Genomic DNA, 15,825 nt, shown 5'->3' with positions numbered 1-15,825 from the left:
CCGGCCATTCATAGCGCGCCCACAGTTAGAATGCCGGCGTCGCGATGGGAAGGGGTAGAAGAGCGAGGCTTCGTGTGCCCGCATCGCTGGACCGTTGGGACAGGTGAGTGTCTGATTATTAAAAGTCAGCAGCTACACTTTTTGTAGCTGCTGGCTTTTAAATGGGTGGAACTGCGCTTTAAGGCTATGTTCACACTCTGTGCGCTTTTCCAACGTGCACAGAAATGTACTGCCCTTTTGCAGACGCGTATCAGTGCCATTAATTATTATTGGCTCCCCCACAAATCTGCTAATGCACATGGTTTTGCAAAAGGGTCAGGGAGTTCTTTTGTGCGTTTTCTGGTTGTAGGGCAGCTCATTGAAATGAATGTGATGCAATAAAACGCATGGAAAAGGCTCCTGTGCTCCATCACACCTGCATAGTCTGAACAGCTCTTTAGTTACAGTTACACACGTTTAACATGGCAAGTTAACAGTGCAACAAACTCTAGGCAGGTATAAAAGACACAAATGAATGCAGCAGCTCTGATCATGAATGTATTAATCATTAAATGTATATATAATTTTTTTTTTTTTTTTAATGCAAGCAGTGTAGGTACCAGACGTTGATCTTTTACCAGCCTCTTGCAGTACAGCATGGCTGGAGCGTGAAAGGAAAAATCAGTACAAGGAGCCAATCAGTTCATGTTATTACAAAAACATGCTGATAGGAGGAGACAGCAGAGTGGCAGAGAGAGGAGCTCATCACTATGCTGCTTCTTTCACTGTCCAGTCTCTGGCTGGGGTGAACTTAGGACAACCTGGGCTCAGAGGAAGCAGGTGGAATAAATCTGGCCATAAGACCAAGAACCTCTCTAGTGGCATAAACATGTTGTGGGGGAGATCTAGGGATTGAGAGTAACTACTGCAGCAAAAGCTGATTTTGTTGTTTTTATTTTTTAATGAGCTGTTGTTGGCTGGTATTCTGTCTTAATTTCTGAAACAGCAAAAACTCAAAGCTTCCCCCTGCAGACTCGTTCCATTTAAGCTTTCCTACTTCTTCTTTTACACACAGGTAAATTTTATGGAAATAGATGACTTATTATTAGTTTTTTTAACCCTTACAGAAGCCTGCAGAACAACGACCTCTGTCCTCTATGCCACTAAAGGCATATTTAGAAGGCGCACCTTCCAAGTATGTAATTCATGGGAACAGAAAACACAGGTGCATTTAAATTATAACCAGAACTTTAGGCAAGCTGCTAATTGCACAGTTGAAATATATAGGAGATGACTTATAACGGACTGTATTATACAACAACCCTTCCAGACTGCATAACTAGATCCAGGTCTTCCACTGCAGCATTGGTCAATATCAAGAACACCACCTCCCCCCCAGCCTGTTGATTGGATATTGAAGTGGCAGCAGCAATTGGGTGAGGTCATCACTCTGGTCACCGCTCTCACCTTCTATCACATTACCAGTCAGCACAGGCGAGTCTAGAGTGGCCTCTAATGTTGGTCTTAATATTTTCAGGCCTAGTGCTGCTGCACAGAGTATTACAGGAGGCTAATATCAAGGCAGGTTAAGATATGTACACTAGTTTCATTTCATGATTTTCTAAAATTATTATTTGAAGCCAAACTCTGGGCCGGCAGCAAAAATAATAATGATAGTGATGATTTATTCATGGAGCAGTGCATCTTTGTTAAAGAAACCCGGTGATCACAAAGGCCGTAATAAGGTGATATCATACTGCAGAGCAGGCACTTTCACAATGGGTAGCCACTGTGTGACTGGGGAAACACACAGATCCATCTTCCTGCTTAGCAGAAAGACAGGATCTGTGTGATCTCCCCTGTCAGAACGGAGATCTGCCTTGTTTACACATACAGATACCCGTTCTGTCGCTGCGGGGAACGATCGCGGGTGGCTGCCGGACCCGCTGATTGGCGCCCCCGCTGGCCAATGGGAGCGCGCGCACGCCCATAAAAGTGAGTTCCCGAGCCGACGTACACCTACGGCGATTTGCGGGATTGTGCCACCTTGCCGCAGTATAATGACGGGCGGCTGGTCAGCAAGCGGTTTAAGTCAGACTAAAGTCACAATCAAACAACTTAGTGGACTTTCCCATTAATCCATGTTCTATATCATCCTTTGTAACTTTTCACATTGCATCTAACCCATATTCTTCAGTGGATGTCAGTATGGCTGAGGTGGACTCTGAGAGAGTGTTGAGAATAATGAGAGTTATTCATGAAGCAGTAAAAGAAGCTTTTATTTACGCAAGATTAATTTCACCCATTGAGTATAAGAGAATACTAGCAGCTACTGGGATTTACTTAGCAGGGCTAAGCAGGGCTTATCTAGAGTTTCAAAACCATATACAGTGGTCAAAAGGTACTTGGATGCTCCTTGTTCCTGTGTTCATGTTTCTCCATTCTGTAAAGACATGCATTGATAAGCCGTATTACTGCATACAACAAACTTCCAGCATGATTTCAATACTCTGCTAACAGGGGGATCGTGTCACAGCTCAGTCAGAGCTCATCACAGCATCACATAGTTTTCTCCTTTGTTCCTGGACTTCACCTGTAGGAAGAAAAAAAGGTTGGTGACTTGGACAACATGTTGTCCCAGCTTAGAGCTGCGGCTGTGGCCAGAGGACCTGAGTGCCTATAAGACAAACTATCAGACTTATTGCAGGAGCCCAGGCAGGTCTTTCCTGGGCCCTCTTTTAGCCACCCACATGCTAGGAGGTCTAGGCCTTCTGAGCGCTTCATACCTGAGTCTGGGAGCCCTTCAAGGGACCCTCTGACCCCACCAGCCAAACGCATGCCTGCTTCCCCTGGTGTGCAAGTCGGGAGGAATCCCCATCTACGGTGAACCCAGGGCGGGAGTGTTTTCATCTGGCACCCACTCCCCTGCCCTCACACCTTCGCAGTATGGATGGTGTGGCTGGCTATACAGGCTCCCTGTCTGTGTCTAGTGCGGCCTGGCATGAGAGTGGCAGAGCGGCGGGTGCCGGCCAGGTCCCGGGAGCGGTCAGGGCCCCCAGTGACAGAAGACGCGGGTGGCAGCTTTTCCCTGTGTCCAGGCATCGCAGAGCATGCAGCGCGGATGGAAGGAGCCGGGCGTTGGCTGGTGAGGCTTTCTCCACCCCTCACAGAGTCCAGAGTGGGAGTAGGAGAGGGAGTTCCGGTGTGGCGGCAGCGGCTGCTGACATCATCAGCGGGAGCCCGCTGGACTCTGAGGCCGGCAACTGCACCCTGGAGCCTGCTGAGGGGAGAGAGCAACAGCGCGGCTTGGTGAACAGAGACGGTCTGAAGGGGTGCTCAGCGACTCTGAAGATGTTGAACTTCCCGCTCGCTGCACGGGGATCCGGATCTGCGGCTGGATGTCTTGAGGGACAGAAGCAGCCAGGTGAGCCTTTTGTTTAATTTTCTTCTTTCTTGTTCTTATTCAATCTCTATTCAAGGGTGCTCCGGGGGGGCTTAGTTGACAGCTCAGCAGGGATCGGGTGTGGGAGCATCGGATTCCTCCGGTCAACGGCTGGCAGCGTCTGTGGTAAGACAGTAAGGCTTCGGACGACAAAGTGTCTGACAAAGGAGTTGCCGGGGTACATCTGGCAAATGCTGCAAAAATGTGATGTGTATGTGTGTTTTCAAGGGCCTTTTGGTGCGCATCTAAAACCGGAAGTGAAGGAGCGTATATGGAAGGGTGAGTATGTGGAAATTTTCTTTGTTGCCATTGGAGAAATTTAACTTTACAGTTAGACCAGATGGATGTAAGAAGGAGGAAGAAAACAGTGGTATCGGTTGATTACCCATACGTTCTCAAACCGGTTGCAGGCGTGTGCAATTTTAGCTAGTGTCATTGGGGAAAAGGCCCTGAGAATTGCTCCCCCCTTTTTATTTTGTTATCTGGACTCTATCAGCGAAGCCCAGCGAGTCTTTGGTGGGTTTTTTTTGGTTGGTTTACGACGAGCAATTTTGTCAGTGCAAGGCAGTCTGGCCCTCTTTACGTCATTCTCTGAATGAAACTGATGTCTCCACAGAGTTTGGTTCCTCCCTTTCAGGGTGGGGTCGAGGGTGCGGCAGCCTCTTCAAAACCGGCCACAAATCGCAGGGGGTTATGTTGGTAATTCAGTGCCGGATCTTGCAAGTTTGGCACCGCGTGCTGTTTCTGTGATGACTATTCAGGGTGTGGAGGGTCTCATGCGCTGTCCAGATGCTTCAAGCATGGAAAAGGAAATGGAGGTGACGCTGGAAAGAGGGAAGTGAAGGTAGAAAAGATGGCGCCTTTCCTAAAGTGTTATTCTAACAGGAAGGCAGCTCATGTGTTGCAGCTGGGTTTTTCATAGAGTTATTCTGATACCCTGCCAGTTGCTGGTTGTTCCTCCTATGGCTGATAGCTTGCAGTCATCTCGTTTACTTCCAGTGGTCGTTTTCAGGAAAACTTTGCAAAGTAGTTGCTTTGGGTCGCATGGCTGGCCCCCTTTTGATTCACCACCAGCATTTCCCCTTTGGTTATTATCCCCTAAAAAGAACCAAGTAAGTTACGCTAAGTTCAGTGAATGATGCCTTTGATCCAGAGCTTTGCATGGTGTCCTATACTTCTTTTGATATGGCAGTGTTGTGGGTTGCTAGGTATGGAAAGGTACGTTGTTGGCTAAAACTGACATTGTGGCAGCCTTTCCTTGGTTGCCAGTACATCTTAGTTGTTGCTATCTGCTGGGGTGCAAAGGGCAGAATTTTGTTGATAGATGTTTACCAATGGTCTGTGCCATTTCTTGTTTGAAGTGTTTAGTTCCTTTTAGGAATGGGCGGTTTGGGATGCTTCCGGCCTAATTCAGTCATTTCTTGTGCATAGGGCCTGCTGGAAGTACTATCTATGCCTCATTTTTGGCCACCGTCCATCATGTTTTCCAGTTTTTTTGGTGTGCCTTTGGCCCCTAACAAGACAGAAGGCCCAGCCATTGAGTTGTGGTTTCTGGGTATTGCCATCGACACCGTGGCAATGGAAGGTCGTTTACCTTTGGACAAACTTGAAGGTCTGCAGGGGATGGTTTCTGCCACTGGGCAAGGCAAAAAAATTAAAAATGAAAAATTCAACTTCGTGCTGTGCAATCTCTCTTGGGCAAGTTTAATTTTGCTTGTTGCAGTATGCTCATGGGCCACAGTTTTTTGTAGATGACTGGCAACTGCTACAGCTGGCATTAAAGCGCCACATCCTTATATTGGGCTGGGGCGAGATCAGCCTGAGGACTTGCGAGTGTGGGATTCATTTCTGGTTTCTTACAATGGTCTCTCTCTTTGGCTGTAGCAGGTGATTTCCAATTTTAGACTGGACTTGTTCACTGACGAGGTGGCCACTGCTGGTTATGGAACCTGCTGTCAGGGTCGTTGAAGTGCTGAGAGTTGGTTGGCCAGTGGAATGGAGGGAGGTTGGTTTAGTGCAGAATTTGGCTGTTCGGGAACTGTTTTCCCATTGTACTCTCCATGGAATTGTGCACGTTCCAGGAGTTGATAACTCCTGGCTGATGCTTTGTCTCTGTAAGGGCTTACCTTGTTTGGAGTCCATAGTGCAGAGATGTATGCTCACCCTTGCTAATACACACAGCCCACGGTAACTAGGTAAAAGGCTACCTGGGCTGTGAACCTGTGCACGGGGGCTTGACAGGGAATTTACCAAGGGATTGTCGAGGTGAAGCCGTAGTCAGGGGATTCCATAAGTCAGAGTTAACGAGGAACAGAGCCAGGGTCAGAAGCCGGGGTCAGTCTTGGAACACTGAAACTTGAAAACAAGAACACAGGAAAACAGGAACCTTTGGCAAAACAAGAGACAATGAACTGACCCAGCCCTAAGGGTGAGGCAGTGTTTTATACCCAGCTGATTTGATAAACTGCCTCAGCTGGGCCATGAGTGACAGGTGCTAAATGCAAAGCAAGATCCAGGGTATAGCCCTCAGTGCTGCATGCAGGACAAGGCATAACTGGAAGCCAGGCTGAATAATGAGCTGAGGTGTGGCTCAGAGGCAATACAACAGGACCAGTACACAGAAAGTCATGGGTTCAATACCTCCTTGAGCAACCTGGAGGGTTGCTACGCCTGGCCGTTTGCATGGCACGGTAGGGACCGTGACAGTCTAATTTACAGTGGGACAGATTCTATCAGTTGGCACTGGAAGCAGAGCAGCGCAGAATTCCATGCCCCAAGTAGCTGTGGAGCATTGCATTGCTGCTTCCAAGTTCTCAATTCGTCATTCAGTATGTGCGTCAACTTGGGCCTCATACTGCAGAGTGTGTCAGGAATGGAGTGAATGAGGATGGGGGATGTTCTCATAAGTACTATGATGTACACGTGGTTTTTCCTCCTATGAGGTTACCTTGTCCTGGGCCATCTTTGTGCTGGCCATTTTTTTTTGGGGGGGGAGGGGGGGCTTTTCAGGTGGGGGGAATTGGTAAGCCATAACAAACGTAGTGAGGGTGGTTTGGGAGTACAGGATGTGTGGTTACGGAACACTACTTGGGTATTCTGTTAAGAAAATCTAACACTAATCAGTTGGGGAGGGGTTCTTGGATTAGGTTGTGGGGTTCCCTCTTCTCCAGTTTGCCCTGTCCGGGTTGTGGGTTTTTTTTCACGGTTTTGGCAAATCTTGCAGGAGTTCTCTTTATGCATGCGGAAGGGACAGCAATGTCTCGATTACAGTTTAGGGCGGTGTTCAGGAAATGCCTGTTGTCCGCTGGAGTGCAGACAACTGTTCTTTTCATTACTTCATCTGTTGGGTCGGGCTATGTTGTGTGGTCCTATATAGTTGCCAGGTCTGCATGGCATATGGCTCGCTCTGTTGAAAAGATCAACAAAGCCAGGATAAAGGTGAACTAGGGGGTAGCAAGTTTTTTGCAGGAGGATATTCAGCGGGCCTTCCGGTTTGGGGGGCAACACGTGTGTAAGGTGTCACGCTCGCGTGCTGTGGCAGGGGGTCTATTAGGTCTCTGAAGGCGGTGCTGGTTAAATAATTGTGGGAAATTGTGGGTTGTGCCCATCTGAGGTATGGGTGTCCCTTTCTAACAATACGGTGGTAGCATCAGGGTATTAATTAGGTTGTATCTGGTAGTACATAAGTGGTTAATTGCTCTTGAGCCGGTGTAGTTGCTGCTGGGGGCCTTTCATTGGGTGACAGATACAACCGGTTAATCGTGAGTATGTAGGTTCTCTAAGACCTTAGTCATTATTTTCTTGTCATAGCAGCAGGCAGGGGGTCTATTGGGTCTTTGAAGGCGGTGCTGGTTAAATAATTGTGGGTTGGGCCCATCTGAGGTTAATTGTCCCCTGAGGCTCATGGGTCGATACACACATGGGTGTCTCTTCCTAACAATACGGTGGTAACATCGGGGTATTAATTAGGTTGTATCTGGTAGTACGTAAGTGGTTAATTGTCCCTGAGCCGGGCTGGGGGCCTTTGATTGGGTGGCAGATACAACCGGTAGTGGTCAAAAGGCATAGCGACGTAAGGTAACGTCGTTTCGCCCAGGGGAGCCAACCTGCAGCAGTAAAATTGCGGGGCTGGTCAGGAAGGGGTTAAGGATACCAATTAAGGACACCTGAGGGAGCACCTAGGCTTTTCTTCAGTGGATCAGAGATCCACTCAAGCACTATATGACCTCCCTGAGTAATGGCCCGTACACACGATTCGAATATCGTACGACAGATCGTACGACTTTTTTCGCTTAATAGTCACAAGTAGAAATTGAACAGATAACTAAAGTCACAAAATTCTCATACGACAGAAAAAAAAACTCAGAAGCGATGTCATGTGTTGTAATGTATTTGTATTGTATTTTCGGACGACAACTATACTGACTAAACGAAAATCGGACGATCTGGTATCCATAGGTGTGCGCAGTCTATTGCATTAGGGTGTGCACCCCAAAGCTCAAATACATATGCATGTGTATATGTATTGATGGTGTCAGTAGTTTTATTTTTATTCTTTTTAAATTATTTTATTTTGTAACATTTTTTTTTTGGATGAAATATCAGTGGTCTAAACAGGGGGGAATTTGCACCACACAAGGCGATTAGGGTGTGTGCGCACGCCTATGCTGGTATCGTACGAGGAATATTTTCGTGCTTGTCCGATATCGGATGAACTGTCGTGATCGGCTCCCGAAAGTAGTTTGCACACGATCCGAAAATCGTAAGATTCTTCCTCGGATGACAGTTTTCATACGGTATTCGGATCCCGTGTACGGGCCATTGGGGGGGGGGGGTTGCAGGCTTTCTGGTAAGCCTCCATTTTCACTTTGGTGATGGGTGTCACATAACTGGGTGTTTGATCATCATTTCAACACAGTTTAGCAATGAACTTTACACATGGACTTTAGTCCCATATGGTTTTTGCAGAGATCTGCACCTTTTGTATAGATTGCACTGATATTATGCTTGAAATTCATATCCAGCTGAATTTTAGGTTCTGCACAATTGATGCACTTATTGCACTTTAATTAGTATATTTTATTTTATTTTATTTTTTTTGCATATTTCTTTTTTATGCAATATTTTGCTATAGATTTTCTATATTCATACACTATTGATTGCACTGAATACACTTCAGTAATCTTTGCACCTGTTATATGCATTGTGTTATATATTGAAAGTATAATTTTTGGCGCTGTGCTTCTTATTTACAATTTTGTTTGTGCCTGGTATCTAGGTTATAGTGCACAGCTGCTGTTTTGTTTTAGTTTCTGTGACAGACCTAACCGGGAGAGAGACTTTTGGAGGGGACTGAATGCTAGCCTCTTGCCGATCGATTGTGGGCCCTGGCATTTGGGGGAATGGTGCTCTTTGTGAGCTGTTTGCCTGGGGACCCTTGAGGTGGTATTACTGTGGATTTGGGTCCTGGTCCCCCAGGACACACATACTCTGGGGACCCTGGATTTGCCATATTAGAAATAGTGGCTGATTCATAATGCTGGGACAAATACTGTTAGGAGATGCTGATGTCAATTCCAGCTGCCTGTCTGTTGCCTGCTAGAATGTGTATTGTAAATAAGTCTCTAGTATGGGATCTAAGAGTCATTAGATCCCCATTGTTGTTTGTGTTAATTAACTCTGCTATTGTGATAATGTTGATTGGGTTTTCTGAGCTACAAGACAGCTAGTCTGGCCTAAAGGTCATGTCTGAGTCATCTAGGCTGTCTAAAGAGATTAGTTAATTAGCTCATGTTAATTAGGTCACAGGTGTATGTTCAGAGTAATATGAGCAGGAGGTATAAAAGAGCCTGTATTCCTCAATAAAAGAAATTCCTGGTTGAACTTACATACAGCCTGCCTGGTGTTTGTTCTGAGCTACACAACTGGATTAGAACGGCACATAGCTGTAGTTCTAGTCCCGGAGCATCGGATGACCGAACCATCAGATGTTGCGATCTGCAATCTGATTCTATAGCCGCAAAGGAGTGTCGGGAGAGTGGAACCGAGCGAGCAAGAGGCTCGTTACAGTTTCTAAGCGCAGATACAATTTTTAAACTGTATTGAACATGTATACGGATATACAAGCAGTTTAGAAAAGGAGGCAGCAGCAGATCAGTCGCATGGATCAAGGAAGCTTGCTGGAGCAGGGAGTCAGGTAAATCATACAGCCTCATCTGCAACCCCCTAGACCAGTGATGGTGAACCTTGGCACCCCAGATGTTTTGGAACTACATTTCCCATGATGCTCAACTACACTGCAGAGTGCATTAGCATCATGAGAAATGTAGTTCCAAAACACATGGGGTGCCAAGGTTCGCCATCACTGCCCTAGACCTAACCAGCATTTAACCCTTGCAATGTGGGGATCTGAGCTGTAATATAAGGCTCTTTCACATTTACAGTGGAGTGCTGTGCCCAATGAAAAATCGTGTGCATTCAAAACGCTTTTCAGAGGACATTTGGCAGGCAGCGAGGAGACATTCTATCACCTCCTCACTGTCTGATTTAACCCTGTAATTTCACACTACTGCTCTGCAATCACATGTGTTGAACTAAATGGGTGAGTATGTAAGATGGTGATACTTGTCAAACTCTGCACTCCAAGCTAAAAATGCTGTAAAGGAGAGCGTCATGGTTGCAGCATGTATACACCCCTCGTCTGGCTGGTATTTTACGGTTCGAGTGGGCGGCTGGGGTGTTTTTACCAACCCCTGACTGTCCGTCTGAAAGAGACCGTACACTAGTTATGGAGGAACAGTGTTATCACCCAAGGGCAGGAAGTGTATTAGAACTACAGAACACATCCTCCTCTCTACTTCTCCTTAACATAGGGGAAGGTGTTCTGTAGTCTACAGCAAGCTTTGGGGAACAATGCTAAGAGTTAACAGTGCAGCAGAGGCAGATAGCATGGGGAGTTATCAGCTAAAAAGATTTCTGGCAGGATTAACAGGAATTTTACTTTTCATTTATCAAACAGCTATAACAAAACACTTTCAATAATATATTAACAATTTAATAGCAGAGTAAAAAACTAAAAGGAGCAAAACATTTTTTACCTTTAGGGTCTTCATACACGTTAAAGTGTTTGTAAACCTCAGACATGAAATATGAACAAAGCATATCCCTCTATAGTGTGTACATATCTCAATTATGAGCACTAAGTGTCATTTCTGTCTGCTGCTTCATTTCTCTGCTATCAGCATGAGTCACTTCTGACAAGTTCTCCTGACAACGAGAGAAAAGAAAGTGACAGGGGAGGGACCTTCATCTGATCATCTGATTGACAGCGTCGGCTCTGTTCCTGTGTGCTGTGTGGAGGGGGGTGTCCCTTCCCTCCAATCAGCTCTCAGAGATCTCCTCACTGAGCTCTGCAGAGTGTAACTTTAACTCTCCGCCCCTTTTTTTATGACATCTCAGATAAGCTTTATAAATTCTGGATTTGAACGGATGTAGAGAAGAGAAGACTAAACAGGTACAACCTATGAAGGAGGATTTGTTTAACCACTTCCCGCCCGCCATATAGCAAAATGACGGCTGCAAAGTGGTTTCAATATCCTGACTGGGCGTCATATGATCATGGCGATCGTTGTTGCGGTGTGTCAGTCTGACACACCGCAACTCCGATCTAGGTAAAGAGTCTCTGACAGAGACTCTTTACCATGTGATCAGCCGTGTCCAATCACGGCTGATCATGGTGTAACTAGGAAGAGCCGGTGATCGGCTTTTCCTCACTCGCGTCTGACAGACAGAGTAGAGGAGAACCGATCGGCTGCTCTCCTGACAGGGGGGGCTGTGCTGATTGTTTATCAGCATAGCCCCCCTCGAATCCCACCCAGGACCACCAGGGAAGCCGCCCAGGACCACCAGGGAAGCCGCCCAGGACCACCAAGATGGCCATCCACACTGGACCACTGAGTATGCCCCTTAGACCCCCAGGGAAATATAAATCTGCGCCCAGGCATCTGCCAATCAATGCCCAGGCAGCTGCCAATCAGTGCCCACTCACAATGCCTACCACTGCCAGTGCCACCAGGGATGCCTATCAGTTCCTCATATCAGTGCCGCGTATCAGTGCCCATTAGTGCCACGTATCAGTGCCACCCATAAGAACCCATCTTTGCAGCCTTTCAGTGCCCACCAGTGCCACCCATGAGTGCCGCCTATCAATGGCCATCAGTGCTGCATATCAGTGCCACCCATCAGTGCCGCCTACCAGTGCCCATTAGTGCCGCATACTAGTGCCCATCGTCAGTGCCCGTCAGTGATGGCTCATTGGTGCCACCTCATCGGTGCTGCCTTATCAGTGCCTGTCAGTGCCGCCTTATCAGTGCCCATCAGTGAAAGAGAAAACTTACTTATTTACAAAAAATTTTTAACAGAAACAAAAGCAAAACTTTTATTTTTTTCAAAATTTTCAGTCTTTTTTTATTTGTTTAGCAAAAAATAAAAACCGCAGAGGTGATCAAATACCACCAAAAGAAAGCTCTATTTGGAACAAATTGATAAAAATTTAGTTTCAGTACAGTGTTGGATGACCGCGCAATTGTCATTCAAACTGTGACAGCGCTGAAAGCTGAAAATTGGTCTGGGCAGGAAGGTGTATAAGTGCCCTGTATTGAAGTGGTTAATCTCTGTGTATCACCTGAGGCCAATCACTTTACTGGGTATATGTGTTTACAACCACTTTAAATTAAACTTGTGCTTTGCCTACACACACATTTCCACCATACAAATACAATCCAATCTTTTCTACACTAATCTGGCCCAAGTCCAAACGTCTGGTCTAGGGACTGATTATTATACAGGACAGTGAATGATGTCAAGGCATTTGTACAGAGCTTATTAGTCTAATTGTGTTGCTCTGCCAGCAAATGAAAAGTGAAAAAAATGTGATTAAATATTGAAAACACAAAATTCATGAGAAATCCACATAATTCATATAGGTGTTCAAGTAAACAAACTCAATTAAAAGTCCCAAATAATTAAAAAGCGCTATGATGAAAAAAGTCCATATTACAAAGAAATGATATGTGTAAATATAACGACCCAAATGTTCACCACTTGTGTGCACCCACAGTCACAAACTGCTTACCAGATCCTCAGACCTCAAAAGAAGGAGATCTGGCTACGCTTTAGGGGAGAAAACCCAAATGTATGGCTGGATGGGTGATGGAGTTCATCTCGCCAACAGCGGCAATCCCCCATTTATCACGCCAGCTCATAGTAAGCAAGCGGGAGAAGATCTCTCATAGTGTGGTATTTAAAAACAGCTTTTATTAAAATAAGAAGAATACGCCCAAGAATAAATATAAAATAATATCCGCGCTTAGTAGGAAAAACAAACAAACAGCAGCTAAGCACTATAACCTAGATATTGGGCACAAAGACAAAAAATGAGAGATATAAAGTGCAGCGCTATAAATTAGACCATCAAAATGATACAAGTGTGTGTACCAAATAATATAATGTGCAAAAATTAGCTGTGACTGCTATGCAGTATTCCATATAAAACCAACATAATGCAAAAATAAACACATTAAACTGTAATTTCCAGTGACATATAAAGTGCAAAATAGTGAAATCATGTGGAATACTGCAAAGCAGTCACAGCTAATTTTTGCACATTTGCACTTATTTGGTACACACACTTGTATAATTTTGATGGTCTAATTTATAGTGCTGCACTTTATATCTCTCGTACTCCCAAGTATAAAAGGTGTACCGCCATTTCAATAACATTATTACTCTATCAGCGCCTCAGTGGACATGATTATGCTCCTGCTGTAGCTCCACCCGATGCGTTTCATCCTATGAGACGTCATCACTGGGGCATATTCCGTTACCCCAGTGACGACATCTCATAGGATGAAATGCGTCTGGCGGAGCTACAGCGGCGACGTCATCATGCCCACCGAGGTGCTGACCGAGTAATATTGTTAATGAAATGCCGTTACACCTATCACCCCTAAAGCATAGCCAGACCTTCTTCTTTTGAGGTCAGAGGATCTGGTAAGCAGTTTGCAACTGTGGGTGCATAGAATCTATAACTTGTGGGGACATTTGGGTCGCTGTATTTACTCATATCATTTCTTCAGTCTATTGACTTTCGGCACATAGCACTTTTTAATTATCTGGGACTTTTAATGAAGTTGCTTTCTTCAATACTTATCTGAATTTTTGTGGATCTTTCATGAATTTTGCATTTTCATCTTTTATCTTCTTTGTTATGCACTTGCATTTTTTAATTACTTGGGACTTTTAATTACGTTGTTTTCTTGAACCCCTATATGAATTTCTCATGAATTTTGTGCTTTCATTATTTATTGAATTTTTTTTATGCACTTGCACTTTTGCTTGCACAGTTAGGTTAATTTCTGTTTATATCATATGTGTGGATATTTAGTGAGTGCAGCTGCCTCTAAAAATTTTGACCTTTTTTATATATGTATTGGTGACACTTTAGCGCAACTACTTTTTGGTTATTTGTACAGAGCGGCATGTTTGCTAGAGCTATATAAATGGCTAACATTAAAAGTAAAAATAATAACACATCTAACACATCTAATAGTAAATAAGCAAGAATTAAAGGATCAATAAGAAATTATACCTTGTATTGTCTTGCAAACGTGCTACTAACTAATCCAAAATATTCTATAAATACAAAAATCCTTAGTAATGTAACAGTCAAATCACAAACATTTACAAAAGCCTTTTGTCCTGGCTGGTGTATTATAAAAAAAAAAACTTATGGGCTGGAAAGAGATAGTAGTTGAAAACATACATGTCACCATTTACGTAATGTGAAATACTAGACAGGTTCGTATGAGGACAATAAGAATAATAATCTGTCTATTAAAAATCCCTCCCGCTATGTATTGATAAGAGGAAAAGCTAGACATACCTTGACAGTACAATCTGTGATGTAGACAGCGGTGCAGTCCGGAGTTGTTTGTCCATGTAAGCTGCAACTATTTGGGAAAAAAACTACAACACCCTCCACTTGTGTGCCAGCACAGACTCCAAGTTTGCTGGGGGAAGGGTGTTGTCTTAAAGCTGTACAAAGTTACTATAGTGGAAACAATTAATAGAACAAACATAATAAATGTAAAGTTATGAAAATGACTTTACCAAAGCGGGCAGGTTTATACTTTTAATGACTATATATGGCTTTATTCACATGGCTGTAAAAAAATATACATGTGTTTTTTAACCTGTTCCTGCCGGCCATATGCATATATGCGGCCCTATGTAAACATCTTCCTGTGTTGAGAGCGCATGCCCTGCACCCGGAAAGCTCCCGATGCATACATTTGCGATCGGGAGCTTTCTGATCATGTGATCGCTGTGACAGACAATCACAGCAGTCATGTGATTGGAATGCCCACCTCCACCTCCTGCCATTTAGGACCTCTTAAAAGGCTGGGAGGCGGTAGCGGGAAGGAGTTTATTACAGATCTGAACACAGCTGTTTTGTTTTTAATGGAGCCATTCACACAGGAGTGTAAACATTCACTGCGTTCAGATCCGTAATACATTATCCATAAATCTGCATCTAAGAACATGTACTTACACCTATAAATGCATGTATATGCGTTTGTAAGTGCGTAAAGAAAACCAAAACAAAGGGGGAAAAATAAACAATCATTATTGTAGCAAGGCCCCAGGCCTCCTTTAGTCTAATGAGAACCTTCAGAGCCAGGGACAGCTGACATCCTTCTGTATAGAGTGGGTTGCAAGGCATGGTGGGTGTAATGCAAAGATAGATTCATGGGCGCCAGACACTTCTTGAATGCAAAGAGATTTATTTCTATTTAACAGAACTGTGAGAGAGAAGGTTAGGGCCAGGACACCCTTAGGTAGTTGCAGTGTTAATTGGCAGACTCAAGACTTCTAAAGGTAGACAGCCATGCAGGGAAAGGCATGCAGCAAGACGCCACATCTGCATTTGTAGAAGTGCTGTCTCTTATGACAACAGTCTTATAACAGTTCCTAACACAAGTTGTAATAAACTCCTTTACTTCCTCTACAATCGCTTCTTGTAGATTCTCAGCCCACTGAGTTCCTAGTCTCTCTCACTAGACTTGCTGGTTCAATGCTACTGAACCCCGTGAGCTCTTCCAATCGTGTTACTTAGTATCTTCCTCAAGCATCACCCCCGCTTCCCTGCTGGGTCCCTGGCTTGGCACTTCAGATACTCCTCAAGCGTCACTCCACTGGCCTGCTTGGTCCCTGGCTTGGCACCTGCTGAAGTTTCCCAATTCTTCACCGTCCCCGGTTGGTCAAAATACTGCTCTGGTACTTGCTTCAGCGACTCACTGTGGTCCCTGGTAATAGGGTGGTTGGTCCCTTAGTGGCGTCAGCTT

General features: G+C 44.8%; 1 protein-coding gene across 1 annotated transcript in view; it reads right to left on the bottom strand.

Moving 5' to 3' along the window:
- The window catches only part of CHDH (choline dehydrogenase), a 54,940-nt gene extending 40,439 nt beyond the window's left edge, over window positions 1-14,501 (bottom strand). The window contains exon 1 of the mRNA XM_073592289.1: window positions 14,364-14,501. The gene's annotated coding sequence lies outside the window, so the exon portion shown is untranslated. The remainder of the gene's footprint in view (window positions 1-14,363) is intronic.
- Between the last annotated feature and the right edge of the window lie 1,324 nt (window positions 14,502-15,825).

This window comes from Aquarana catesbeiana, linkage group LG07 (genome assembly GCF_042186555.1).
Source record: "Aquarana catesbeiana isolate 2022-GZ linkage group LG07, ASM4218655v1, whole genome shotgun sequence".
Taxonomy (NCBI): domain Eukaryota; kingdom Metazoa; phylum Chordata; class Amphibia; order Anura; family Ranidae; genus Aquarana; species Aquarana catesbeiana.
The sequence above is the reverse complement of the archived record's forward strand: the minus strand, read 5'-3'. Positions and strand labels throughout refer to the sequence as shown.